General features: G+C 42.8%; 1 protein-coding gene across 4 annotated transcripts in view; it reads left to right on the top strand.

The window, feature by feature from the left end:
• The first annotated feature begins 4,529 nt into the window (after positions 1–4,529).
• Positions 4,530–12,485, top strand: part of unc45b (unc-45 myosin chaperone B) — a 136,805-nt gene continuing 128,849 nt past the window's right edge. For 3 of the 4 annotated variants that reach the window (XM_070887163.1, XM_070887182.1, XM_070887191.1), the window contains exon 1: positions 4,530–4,632. The gene's annotated coding sequence lies outside the window, so the exon portion shown is untranslated. The remainder of the gene's footprint in view (positions 4,633–12,485) is intronic. The other variant, XM_070887173.1, reaches the window with a different exon arrangement.

Here is a 12,485-nt window from a genome sequence, read left to right as displayed (position 1 = left end):
GAATATAGAAGATTTGTTCACAACACTGACAGGTGGTCAGATCTTCTCAAAACTGGATCTTACGAATGCCTACTTACAGCTTGAACTAGATGAGGAGTCCAAGTCATGTTTGACTATAAACACTCATCTAGGCCTATATCAATTTAATAGGCTACCGTTTGGAGTGTCTTCCGCCCCTGCCATATTCCAAGGGGTGATGAACCAGATTTTGCAAGATATTGAAGGGGTAGTATGTTATTTGGATGACATACTAATTTCAGCACCAAATAGGCAAATTCATAATAAGATATTGAATGAAGTCCTCAAACGGCTAGAGAAGCACAGAGTATGAGTGTCTGCTCGTAAGTGTGACTTATTTAAAAACTCAGTGGAGTACTTAGGGTACAGAGTAGACAAAGATGGTTTACGTCCGACCAAGGAAATATTGGATGCAATTAGAAATGCACCCAGTCCCAGGAATGTCACTGAACTTCGTTCATTCTTGGGTCTTTTGAACTATTATGGGAAGTTCCTACTAAATTTGGCTACAATATTACATCCACTGAATGAACTTTTGAAAAAACAGGTCCAGTGGAAGTGGTCAAAAGAATGCGATACAGCATTCAAGGAGTGTAAAAACAAATTGGTAGAGAGTACCATATTAGTTCACTATGACATATCTAAGGAGATTAAGCTAGCATGTGATGCCTCTCCATATGGAGTTGGGGCAGTAATCTCTCATGTATCAAGTAGTGGGGAGGAGAGACCAATTTCTTTTGCTTCACACACTCTCAGTGCCAGTGAGAAAAATTATGCGCAAATTGAATGGGAAGCTTTGGCATTAATTTTTGGGGTCAAGAAGTTCCACAAATACTTGTATGGTCATAAATTTACCATCATTATGGACCATAAGCCCCTTTCAGCAATCCTCCATCCAAAGTCCCCAGTTCCAACATTAGCTGCAGCCCGAATGCAGAGATGGGCTTTGATTTTGTCAGCATATACATATGATATTGAATACAGACGATCAGCTGATCACAGTAATGCTGATGCAATGTCTAGATTGCCTTCCCCATCACAGGGTACACCCGATAGGGAAGAAGTGTTTTATTTTTCATACATTGATGAACTACCAGTCACAGCTGAAGAGATTGGTAGAGCAACCAAACGTGACCCCGTGATGTCAAAGGTGTATGAGTATATTGCAACTGGATGGCCAAACGAGGTACCAGACAAAGATACACATCCATTCTTCATTCGTAGGAATGAATTATCAGAAGATAAAGATTGTATCATGTGGGGTGCACGAGTGGTTATATCAAATAAATTCAGGTCCAAATTATTAGGAGACCTCCATGACCAGCACCTGGGAATGTGCTTGACTAAGAGTTTTGCACGCAGTTATTTATGGTGGCCAGGTCTTGATAAAGATATAGAGTACATTGTGAGTCAGTGTACGACATGTCAATCGGTAAGCAAGCCACCACCACCAGTATCATTACAGCCATGGAAATGGCCGCCCAGGGTGTGGCAAAGGCTACATATTGATTTTGCTGAGTTAGATGGACAATAATTGTTCATTGTAATTGATAGCCATTCAAAGTGGGCTGGGGTGTTTCCATTATGGAAAATAACAACAAGTAAAACATTGGACATTTTACGAAAATTATTTTCTGCATTTGGCCTCCCTGAAGAAATTGTTTCGGATAATGGACCACAATTTTGTTCAGAAGAATTTACACAATTCACTAGCCAAAATGGTATGAAACATACCAAGGTTAGAAACATAGAAACATAGAAAATAGGTGCAGGAGTAGGCCATTCGGCCCTTCTAGCCTGCACCGCCATTCAATGAGTTCATGGCTGAAGGTTCCACCATATCACCCTGCTTCGAATGGTGCAGCAGAGTGCATTGTACAAATTGTCAATCGTGCCCTCATAAAACAAATGTTAGATCCAAATCCAAGAAAATGACAGTTGTCATTGGATCACAAATTGGCTAATTTTTTGATTACATATCGAAATACTCCTCATACAACTACTGGTAGAACACCAGCAGAGTTGGTTCTCAAACGACAGCCATGAACCAGGTTCTCATTGTTAAAGCCAAATTTGGCACAGTCTGTAGAAGAGACACAAATTAGACAAAAAGAGAATCATGATAAAAGGAGACTAAAAGAGAGAAGAGTGAAATTAAACCAGAAGGTGAGAGTGAAGAACCATCACCATAAATGGTTAAGTGGTTACCCGGAAGAGTGGTGAAGATATGTAGTCCTCGCACATATTTGGTAAAGATGTTTGATAATGGACAGGTTAGGTTTGTCCATGTTGATCATATTTTACCTACAGACATGGAAGGAGTTGAAGGTGGAAATGATTCAATTATTTCTCACTCATCAGATAGTTTTGATATACCAATAGCAAATCCTAAATCCAATGTAGTGGAAACAAATCCAGGAGAGAATCAGAATGAAAGTCTGAGTCCAAGTCAGGGAAACAAAAAGCCTGTAGTTAGAGTGAGTGCAAATGAAAATCAAGGAAATTCTATGGAGGAAAATGTTCCTTAGGATGAGCCTCAAATGAGTGTGAAATCAACACCATGTTGGAAGGTTCTGTTCGAGAGCGAAGGTATCCTCTTCGAAACAGAAAACAAGTCGTAAAGTTAAATTTGTAAATATGTACAAAAATGAAGTTATTTATAATGTTTGTTATGATGGTTTTGTCATTAAGGAGGGAGAAGTGTGATGTCTGTAAGTGCTGTAAGCTTGTAATGCTTGTAGCTCCATACTGTGGATGTGGATGTATTGTGTACTGCAGCTGCAGAGTTATAATAAACAGACAGGCAGCTTCCGGTAGCTTCCGGACAGACAGCCTGCCATCTTAAGAGCTGTGTGTGTGTGCTCTATGAAGATATCACAATAAGGCTAATAAAGTGACAAGGGAACAGGACGAGCACATAGGGCTGGGAAAGATGTGAAGAATAAACACCAACAAGGACTGTTTTGTGCTTTAATTCTATGTAAGCTTCATTACACTAATAAACAAAAGTGCTCAAAGAAAATTAGAAAACATTTTTCTCCTGGGTGTTGCTCGCAAAGATTAGTCTTTAATTCCTGGAGACTCCAGGGCAATGCTGGAGGGTTGGCGACCCCTAATGACATCCGTGAACCCAATTTTCCAATCAGTAATGCCTACGTTATTACATAGGATTTACGGCACAGAAACAGGCTATTCGGCCCAACCAGTCCATGCAGCGATTATGCTCCACTCGAGCTGCCTCCCGTCTTTCCTCATCTAAATCTATCAGCATAACTCTCTACTCCCTTCTCCCTCATAAGCTTGTCTAGCCTCCCCTTAAATGCATCTATACTATTTGCTTCAACTGCTCCCTGTGGTAGGGAGTTACACATTCTCACTACTCTTTAGGTAAAGAATTTTATTCTGAATTCCCTATAGGATTTCTTGGTGACTGTCTTATATTGATGGCCTCTAGTTATGCTCTTCCCCACAAGTGGAAACATTCTCTTTGTATCCACTCTATAAAAAAACATTCATAATTTTAAAGGCCTCTATTAAGTCACCCCTCAGCCTTTTATCAACAGAAAAGACACCCAGCCTGTTCATCCTTTCCTGATAGGTACACCCTCGCATTTCTGGTATCATCCTTGTAATACTTCTCTGCACCCTCTCCAGTGCCTCTATATCCTTTTTACAATATGGTGACCAGAACGGTTCACAGTACGCCAAGTGTAGTCTAACCAAGGTTTGATACAGGTTTAACACAACTACTTTTCAATTCTATACCTCCAGAAATAAATGCTAGTGCTTAGTTTGATTTTTTTATGGCCTTGTTAACCTGAGTCGCAACTTTTAGTGATTGGTGTATTTGTACTCCGAGATCCCTTAGGCCCAATGACCATTGTAACCGGTCAGAAAATCTGCCCGTATAAATCAAATAACTAGATCCATGTTAATTGTAATGAAAGGTTTACCAGTCTTTTTAATCTGTTGCTGTAACCCCATCAACAACAACAACTTGCATTTATATAGCGCCTTTAGCTGTTTGCATGTTGAGTCTCGCATCCTGCAGAAAATTCAGGAGAGTCTGGAGGTGCTGCAGTATCAAGTCTAGTAAAGGGTGTCAGTGCCTGTATTAAACTTAACAACAGGAAAGAAAGCCACCTTTCTGGAAGTTGCTAGAACTTTCTGGATATAGCAGCTGCTAATAGTTGTCTCCCTGGGTTATGTCAGTCACACCATTTGTTCCCAATCTTCAGCTGTCTCTGTGTTCTCTAAATAGAAATGGACAGTGCTAACTTAATTCAGGAGGGGTCTGGTAAACATTACAAACAAACAATTCAGAGAGAATTAAATCCGAATGGCCTTGTAGTCAGTATCATATGGCGTTATTATTTTCAGATTGCATCTATTAGTTTCTGCAAATGGTGATTGCAAAGCAATTGTTGAAATAGAAACTCCTTGTGGGCAATGAATTTCCCCACTGACGCCACTATCATTACCCTGGCCTTGGACCGTTTCATTGAGATATATATGGACTGAACAGGTCAGATTAGCAAGAAGTCAAAAAGTGTGCAAAAGAAGTGTGACGCAGCACATGATATACGAACAAGTTGGTGCTCCCCCTTCAGCAGGGTACGTAAGCAATCTTTGGGAAATATGTTGAGATATTTTGTACTTTTTCCCAATCATTTAAGACAAACATCTTAAAAGCTACAGATTTAAAAAAAGTAAAATCCTGCAGATCGGAAATAAAAATAGCAAATACTTCAAATTCACAGTAGGACAATCGTGGGGTGGAGGGTTATTGCTTCGGGTATGGATCCTTTATCAGTCCTCGTGCAGGCTGTACACCTGTTTTTATTTCCTTTTACAATCTGATGGCCTTGACTTGTGCATTTTAAGTATTTTCCATTTTTAAATCCTTAACGTTACAAAAGTTAATTGAAGTTTTGAATGTAGGAAGCTGAACTAATGATTAAATGTCTGCTTCGGCAACTGTTAGTGTTCAGCAAATGCCGCCCAAATATGGTAAGTTAAGAGACATTGAAGCTGGCAAGATAGCACCAGCCATGTGCGATAGTGAATTTTAAAAGTAGGGGCCTTCCTTTGGCACATTTAACTCTTGCTGTGGAACAGTTTCAAGATGGTAAGCGATGGTAACTCTTCAAACTATTTCAGTTTGGCAGTCTTTGTTGTATTTATGTTGGCAGTGTTGAGGTTCATTAGTCACGGTTTCTTGAAGTGGTTTACTTTTGAAACAGATTGTGATGGAACTAAAAGGACTCGTGATAGCAACATTCCTGTCTGCAGTGTAAGCTCAGCTTGCTGACCTTAAATTACGACAGTTTGGGAAATGTTTTTGTTTCATTTTCTGATCAAAGTCTTGCTGAAACGTAAATAACTTTAAAAGGATCTGAACTAGGGAAGAATATTTGAAGTTTCTGGGGCAATCTATTTGGTGATATAGTCATGTATTTAATCTAACAAAGCAAGTCATTTCTAAAAATACAGTGTATGTGTGCGTTTAATATAGATTACAAGAAGCAATCTTTAAGTTCACATATTGGATATAAAGCTAAGATGCAGTTTGAACACCACTATTTTTTTCATTGCCGTTGATGAATCCAGGTTCATTCTATTGAATTGAATGGAATTAAAGCATTTCATTAATGTGCTAGTGAAGTAGAACTATCAGAGCTGTACTGCTACAAGCGTGATGCTTGAGTCTTGCTGGTACGCGTGAGTTTGAAGCTATATTCGATAAGGTCCTTGGATAAATTCATTGCGCGGAATTTTTTTTCAGGGAGAAAAGGCTAAGTAAAGAAGAGATTTTGGATTTGGGAAATGGGTGGAGTTTACTATTTGTGCACATACAATCCACGAGGTGGATAAATTTGATTGCCTTTTGAGGAGTAAAACATTAAAAATCAAAATGACGTACGAACTGTAGCAATTTGACAGCGGCAAACATTAATGTGATTGTTCGAACAGCTTTATACAGATATTCCTCTATTTTAGAAGCATTGTTTTGTGCTTTTGATGCCAGGGACTATATTCTTCTCCATTTGAGAAAATAAAACAGGAGAAATGCCAATTTCTCTTGCCCTGAAATTTTGAAATGTGTGATTCTTGAGAATGTGTTTTTGTTGGTAGGAATGCACAGCAGTATCCTGCAAAGTGCCAGCTGTGGCTCAGTGGGTAGCACTCTCGCCTGGCAGTCAGAAGGTCGTGGGTGCAAGGCCCACTCCAGAGGCTAGAGTACATAATCTAGGCTGACACTCCCAGTGCAGTACTGAAGGAGATGCCATCTTTCGGATGATACGATAAACTGAGGGCACCAATTGCCCTTTCAGTTGGGTGTAAAAGATCCCACGGTACTATATCAAAGAAGAGCAGGGCCAACATTTATCTCACAACCACCACCACGAAAACAGATTATTTGGTCATTATCACATTGTTGTTTGTGGGATCTTGCTCTGCACAAATAGGCTGCCAGTTTTCCTACATTACAACAGTGACGACACTTCAAAAAGTAATTCATTGGCTGCAAAGCTCTCTGTGGCATCCTGAAATTGTGAAAGGTTCTATATGAATGCAAGTTCTTCCTTTACAAAGGACAATGAGATGACTCCAGTTAATTTATTTTGGTTTGTTGAGAGAGGAATTTGACTGGAGCACCCGAGAACTACCTGATCTTTTTTTAAAGAGTGCTGGTTTATGAAGGGGAGGGCAGGGTCTTGGTTTAACTTCTCATCTGAAAAACAGCATCTCTGACAATGCAGCACTCCCTCAGTACTGCACTGGAGTGTCACAGCCTAGATTATGTGCTCAAGTCTCTGGAGTGGGACTTGAACGCACAACCTTGTGACTTGGAGGTGTGTCAGAACTTACCGCAAGTGTTTCTAATCCACCTCAGGAAATTTGTTTCGAAAGGCTCAAGGATAAATTTGCAAGACCCGGTTTCCAGACCAGATCCAAGAGGTCGCAGGAGCACATTTCTGCTGGGGTAGGATTTGGGTTGCCAACCCTCCAGGATTGCCCTGGAGTCTCCAGGAATTAAATGCAGTGAACAACACCAGGGAGAAAAATCATAAATTGCATGTTGCTTTAGTTTACTTTGAACACTTTCATTTATTAGTTGTAAAAATATTTTTGAATGACAGTCAAGTATCATCCAATCGAGTAACATAGAAACATAGAAACATAGAAAATAGGTCCAGGAGTAGGCCATTCAGCCCTTCGAGCCTGCATCACCATTCAATAAGATCATGGCTGATCATTCACCTCAGTACCCCTTTCCTGCTTTCTCTCCATACCCCTTGATCCCTTTAGCCGTAAGGGCCAAATCTAACTCCCTCTTGAATATATCCAATGAACTGGCATCAACAACTCTCTGCGGTAGAGAATTCCACAGGTTAATAACTCTCTGAGTGAGTGAAGAAGTTTCTCCTCATCTCGGTCCTAAATGGCCTACCCCTTATCCTTAGACTGTGTCCCCTGGTTCTGGACTTCCCCAACATCAGGAACATTCTCCCTGCATCTAACCTGTCCAGTCCCGTCTCTTTGTTTCTTTGAGATCCCCTCTCATTCTTCTAAACTCCAGTGAATACAGGGCCAGTCGATCCAGTCTCTCCTCATATGTCAGTCCTGCCATCCCGGGAATCAGTCTGGTGAACCTTCGCTGCACTCCCTCAATAGCAAAAACGTCCTTCCTCAGATTAGGAGACCAAAACTGTACACAATACTCCAGGTGAGGCCTCGCCAAGGCCCTGTACAACTGTAGTAAGACCTCCCTGCTCCTATACTCAAATCCCCAGCTATGAAGGTCAACATGCCATTTGCCTTCTTCACCGCCTGCTGTACCTGCATGCCAGCTTTCAATGACTAATGTACCATAACACCCAGGTCTCGTTGCACCTCCCCTTTTCCTAATCTGCTGCCATTCAGATAATATTCTGCCTTCGTGTTTTTGCCACCAAAGTGGATAACCTCACATTTATCCACATTATACTGCATCTGCCATGCATTTGCCCACTTACCTAACCTGTCCAAGTCATCCTGCAACCTCTTGACAGCTCACACCGCCACCCAGCTTAGTGTCATCTGCAAACTTGGAGATAATACACTCAATTCCTTCATCTAAATCATTGATGTATATTGTAAATAGCTGGGGTCCCAGCACTGAGCCCTGCGGCACCCCACTAGTCACTGCCTGCCATTCTGAAAAGGACCCGTTTATCCCGACACTCTGCTTCCTATCTGCCAACCAGTTCTCTATCTACGTCAATACAAAGAGTCTGTTCACTTTACACTTGGTGTGGTAAGGCAAGATTGGGCAGGTTGCGCGACCAATGGCGGGAGTGGTGCGGGCGGGGCAATGGAGGCGAGACCTCCAGGAATACGTCCAACCAGAGTTGGCAACCCTAAGAAGGATGGCTCCCAATTACACAAAGGAGGGGGAAGTTACAGCAGCAATTTGTCACTGAGAAAGCGTTAATGCAGTGTCAGTGATGCAGCTGAGTGAGGGTTCTGGGAGAAACTGCACAATTCAAAGGCAGGGTGGGAGTATTACTGTGGAGTAGCAGTACTGGATGACTATACTCGCGAAAGAGAATAGCGGTTGTTAAAGAAGATGGAAGAAATGCTGTACTGACGCAGAGCAATGTTATCAAAGATGTACCAAACAAGGCAATGTAACTGAAATAGCAGGGCTGAACAGATCACTTTTTACATACTAGGATGGGGAAAGACAGTTTCAAAGGCCGCGATTTCGCCGACCGAGGCGGGTCTGGGGTGGCCGAGCTCTTTAGCAAGGTCCTGGCCCGCTGTTGACTGCAGCCCGCTCTCTCCAGATGATGGGGCTTGTTAAGCACGCTCAGCGAGGTTCCCGTCCAATTAAAGGAAGCGGGTCTGGTGACGTCATTTGAGAACGCGTCATCAGTCAGTTTCCTTAAAGGGACCATGTCCACAGTTATGCTGTCAATGTTCTACAGCATTGAGGTGTTGCAAACACTGACAAGCACTGCACAAAGGTGCACAGCTGCACCCAGGCTGCATATGCTTATGGAGGGAATCACAGCATGCAGGGAGGTTCTCTTCCCTTACAATGGGCGGAAGAGACCTCCCCAGGAGATCAACACAGCCTGATTGCACATTGCAGAGGAGGGCACAAGCAATGATGTCATCAGGAGGACCTGGCTACAGTGGCGTAAACCGTTTAATTATCTCAGTCAATCACAAAACATTACTGCAAAGCCACAATCAACCTTGTCCTGCAGTGCCAATTATCACATCCCCATCACTCTGCCTTCCCTAGCCTACTCCTGCACATCCTTACTCACACCAACTGACCTTGCACCTCCACCCATCCCCCTCTCTCTCCCTATCTACATTATCATATCCCCATCTCATTAGCCACCCCACACACTAGCCCTCTTCCTTGTCCAATCATACCAACTAACAACATACAAGGGTAGGCACTGTTCATATAAAACTTCCGCTAATGTGCTTTCAAACATTGAAATCTTTATTTTCAGCACTTTGCCTTCTTGGACAGATCTGTGTGCACCTTTGAAAGCGGCTTAGTGAGTTGTAGTGAATGGTGAGCTGTAACAGTCCCCCCTGCAATGGCGATGAGTGTGAAAGGAATGGCTTGGTGATTGTAGGGATGCTTTATGGTGTTGGTGTGGGGTGATGCCAACCTGATGCATCATCTGACAGCCAGGGTGTACAGCATCACATGAAGTAAATGTGGCCATGGTGAAGCCATCCCTGGCATCCTAGGCAGGAATGTGGTCGGGTACTGATGCCCTCTGTCCTGCGCAGTATCAGTTGATTGCGGAGGAGGTTGGTGTCATTGTTGGTGATGCTGGTGTGTTTAGTGATGTTGGTGTTGGTGCTGATCGTGCTGGGATTCTGAGGACCAAGGTGAGATTTTTCAAGGGCACCGATGCAAATGGAATAGATGGCAGATGAGGTTGAGATGACAGAAGCGATCTCTCAGTGGTGAGAGAGGTTGTTCCAAGGAGGTGACAGTAGATAGAGAGTTTACGCCAAACGCTTCCAACCTGCGTAAAGCTCAAATGTGTCTTCCAAATTCTGAAGGCTCCAGCTTCTAACATTGGAAAGTGAACAGCTGTGAAATGGTAGCTTTTATACCACATTTGCAGCTGTCAACTATTCAAAAGAATAGATACTCATTGCAAACTCGACCTACTTACCTGATGTGACCCCCAAGCGCGTGAACCTCGTGAAAAAGGTGGAAAAATGGTAAGTATGTTAAAATCCTGTTTAATTGGCTGTTAACAACCTCTTAATGATGTAAATTGCCTGCCCCACTGCTTAGTGTCAGGTCTGTAAAGTGTTGACAGACCCGACTCCTGTGAGACTTGTGTGGTGACGGATTGATAACGGGCTCCCGACTGCTGTCAATCCTTTCCATTTTGGCAGCTGACCCGCCTCCGAACCCGCCCTCTCAGCACTGGCAAAATTCCATCCATAGTGTCTAAAGCACAGAAACAGGCCATTCACCCAACTGATCTGTGTCGGTGTTTATGTTCCACACAAGCCTTCTCCCACCCTACCTCATCTCACCCTAACAACATATCCTTCTATCCCTTTCTCCCTCATGTGCTTATCTTGCTTCCCCTTGAATGCATCTCTGCTATTCGCCTCAACCACTCCATGTGGTAGAAAATTCCACATTTTCACCACTCTCTGGGTAAAGTGGAATTCCCTATTGGGTTTATTCGTGACAATCTTGTATTTTTGGCCCCGAGTTCTAGTTTTCCCGCAAGTGGAAACAATTTCTATACGTCTACCATAATCTTAAAGACCTCGATCAGGTCACTGCTCAGTCTTTCCTTTTCCAGACAAAACACCTTCAGCCTTTCCTGATAGTTATAACCTCTTAGTGCTGAGGAATTTCCATGTGCGAATTTATCTTGTCTCCATCAGCCCGACTTAACTTAAAGGCAAACAAACTGGATATTTCTAAATTGGAAGAGGGTTATGATAGATTTTTTTGACAGTCAAGCGCTATTTTAATGTAGAATGTGAAAAACAAAGTAGGGGAGGAAATTTGTGATCTTTGGGACTGGCCTGATAGATAAAAGTTACCTTTTCCAGTCCTATACAGCCCCCTGAATCAGCTGTGGCTCAGTTGGTAGCACTCTCGCCTCTGGATCAGAAGGTTCTGGTTTTAAGTCCCACTCCATCAACTGGGCCTTTATACACTGGGGTTTAGAAGGATGAGAGGGGATCTCATAGAAACATATAAGATTCTGACGGGACTGGACAGGTTAGATGCGGGAAGAATGTTCCCGATGATGAAGAAGTCCAGAACCAGGAGACACAGTCTTAGGATAAGGGGTAAGCCATTTATGTAAGGGGTGGTTTTTAGGGGGTCAGCTTTCCCTTCTGACCTTATATGAACGGTTCCGAATCGCTCCCACACCCTTGGTTCTAGACACTGGAATTATAAAGAGACGGTGACAGACTTGGACACACAATCGGTTTCAAGGTAGGAAGCAGGTATGGCTTTATTGTGTTTAAAAAGAAGTAAAAGGCACACCTTTAATAACACACACAGACCAATACACACTGAAGGGTACAATACATTGAATAAAATGTCAAATTACAGCCTGTGGGGAAAAGAATACAACTTAAACTCTAAATGGGGTAAAGAGGAGAATGCAGATACATTTACACGAGTTATCCCAGCCTCCCCCCTCCCAATTCCCCTGACTAACTAAGTTATAGCTCTGAGGGTTCAGGGGCTATGCTCACCAATCCCTTTTGACAGTTGTCGGTGAATCGTGGTTTCGGGGTTTGCTGCACTTGGCCTTCTAGGCAAGCCGTACCCTGGATGGAGGAGAGGACTTCGGACTGCGTAGTCTTCGGTTGGGGTGCGTCCGTTGATGCGCTAAGTTGCGTTTCGGATTTATGGGATAAGTACCCACTTTCTTTGGTTTTAGTTAGTCCTTTTAGGTAATTTCTCACCCGTTGGCCGTTCAGAAGTAGATTGTAGAGTGGAAATAAATGTCGATTCTTCGGATTTTGCTGAGTTGGTTTTGGTTGGTCGTTTCGCTGGTTGTGGTAGCCTGGGTTTGTCAATTTGGTTGCTGACAACCTTCCATTTCGTGGGCCTCATGCTCAGTCGGTCCTTGACGATTTCCTGTAGGTTCCTTCACGACTCCATTTCTTCACTCCGGCTGCTTGTGTCTGTCTGTGTTCCTTTCGAGTCTGTGTTCTGCTAGCCTTTGTTCTGCTAGTTGTGTTCTGTTAGAGTCTGTGCGAGTTACAGTCTGTGTTCTGCTAGTTCTGTGTTCTGCTAGAGTCTGTGTTCTGCTACTCTTTCCTTGTAAAACTGGGGGATAGATATATCCCCCAAAAAAGGCTCTGTTATCTCCCATCAAATCTCTTGGGCTCTGTTTAAACTGTTCTGTCCATTGATTTTTAAATGTCTCCTTTGTCAGCAGTAACTC

The sequence above is a fragment of the Pristiophorus japonicus genome, chromosome 1 (genome assembly GCF_044704955.1).
Source record: "Pristiophorus japonicus isolate sPriJap1 chromosome 1, sPriJap1.hap1, whole genome shotgun sequence".
NCBI lineage: Eukaryota > Metazoa > Chordata > Chondrichthyes > Pristiophoridae > Pristiophorus > Pristiophorus japonicus.
This window is presented reverse-complemented; position numbering and strand designations above follow the sequence as displayed.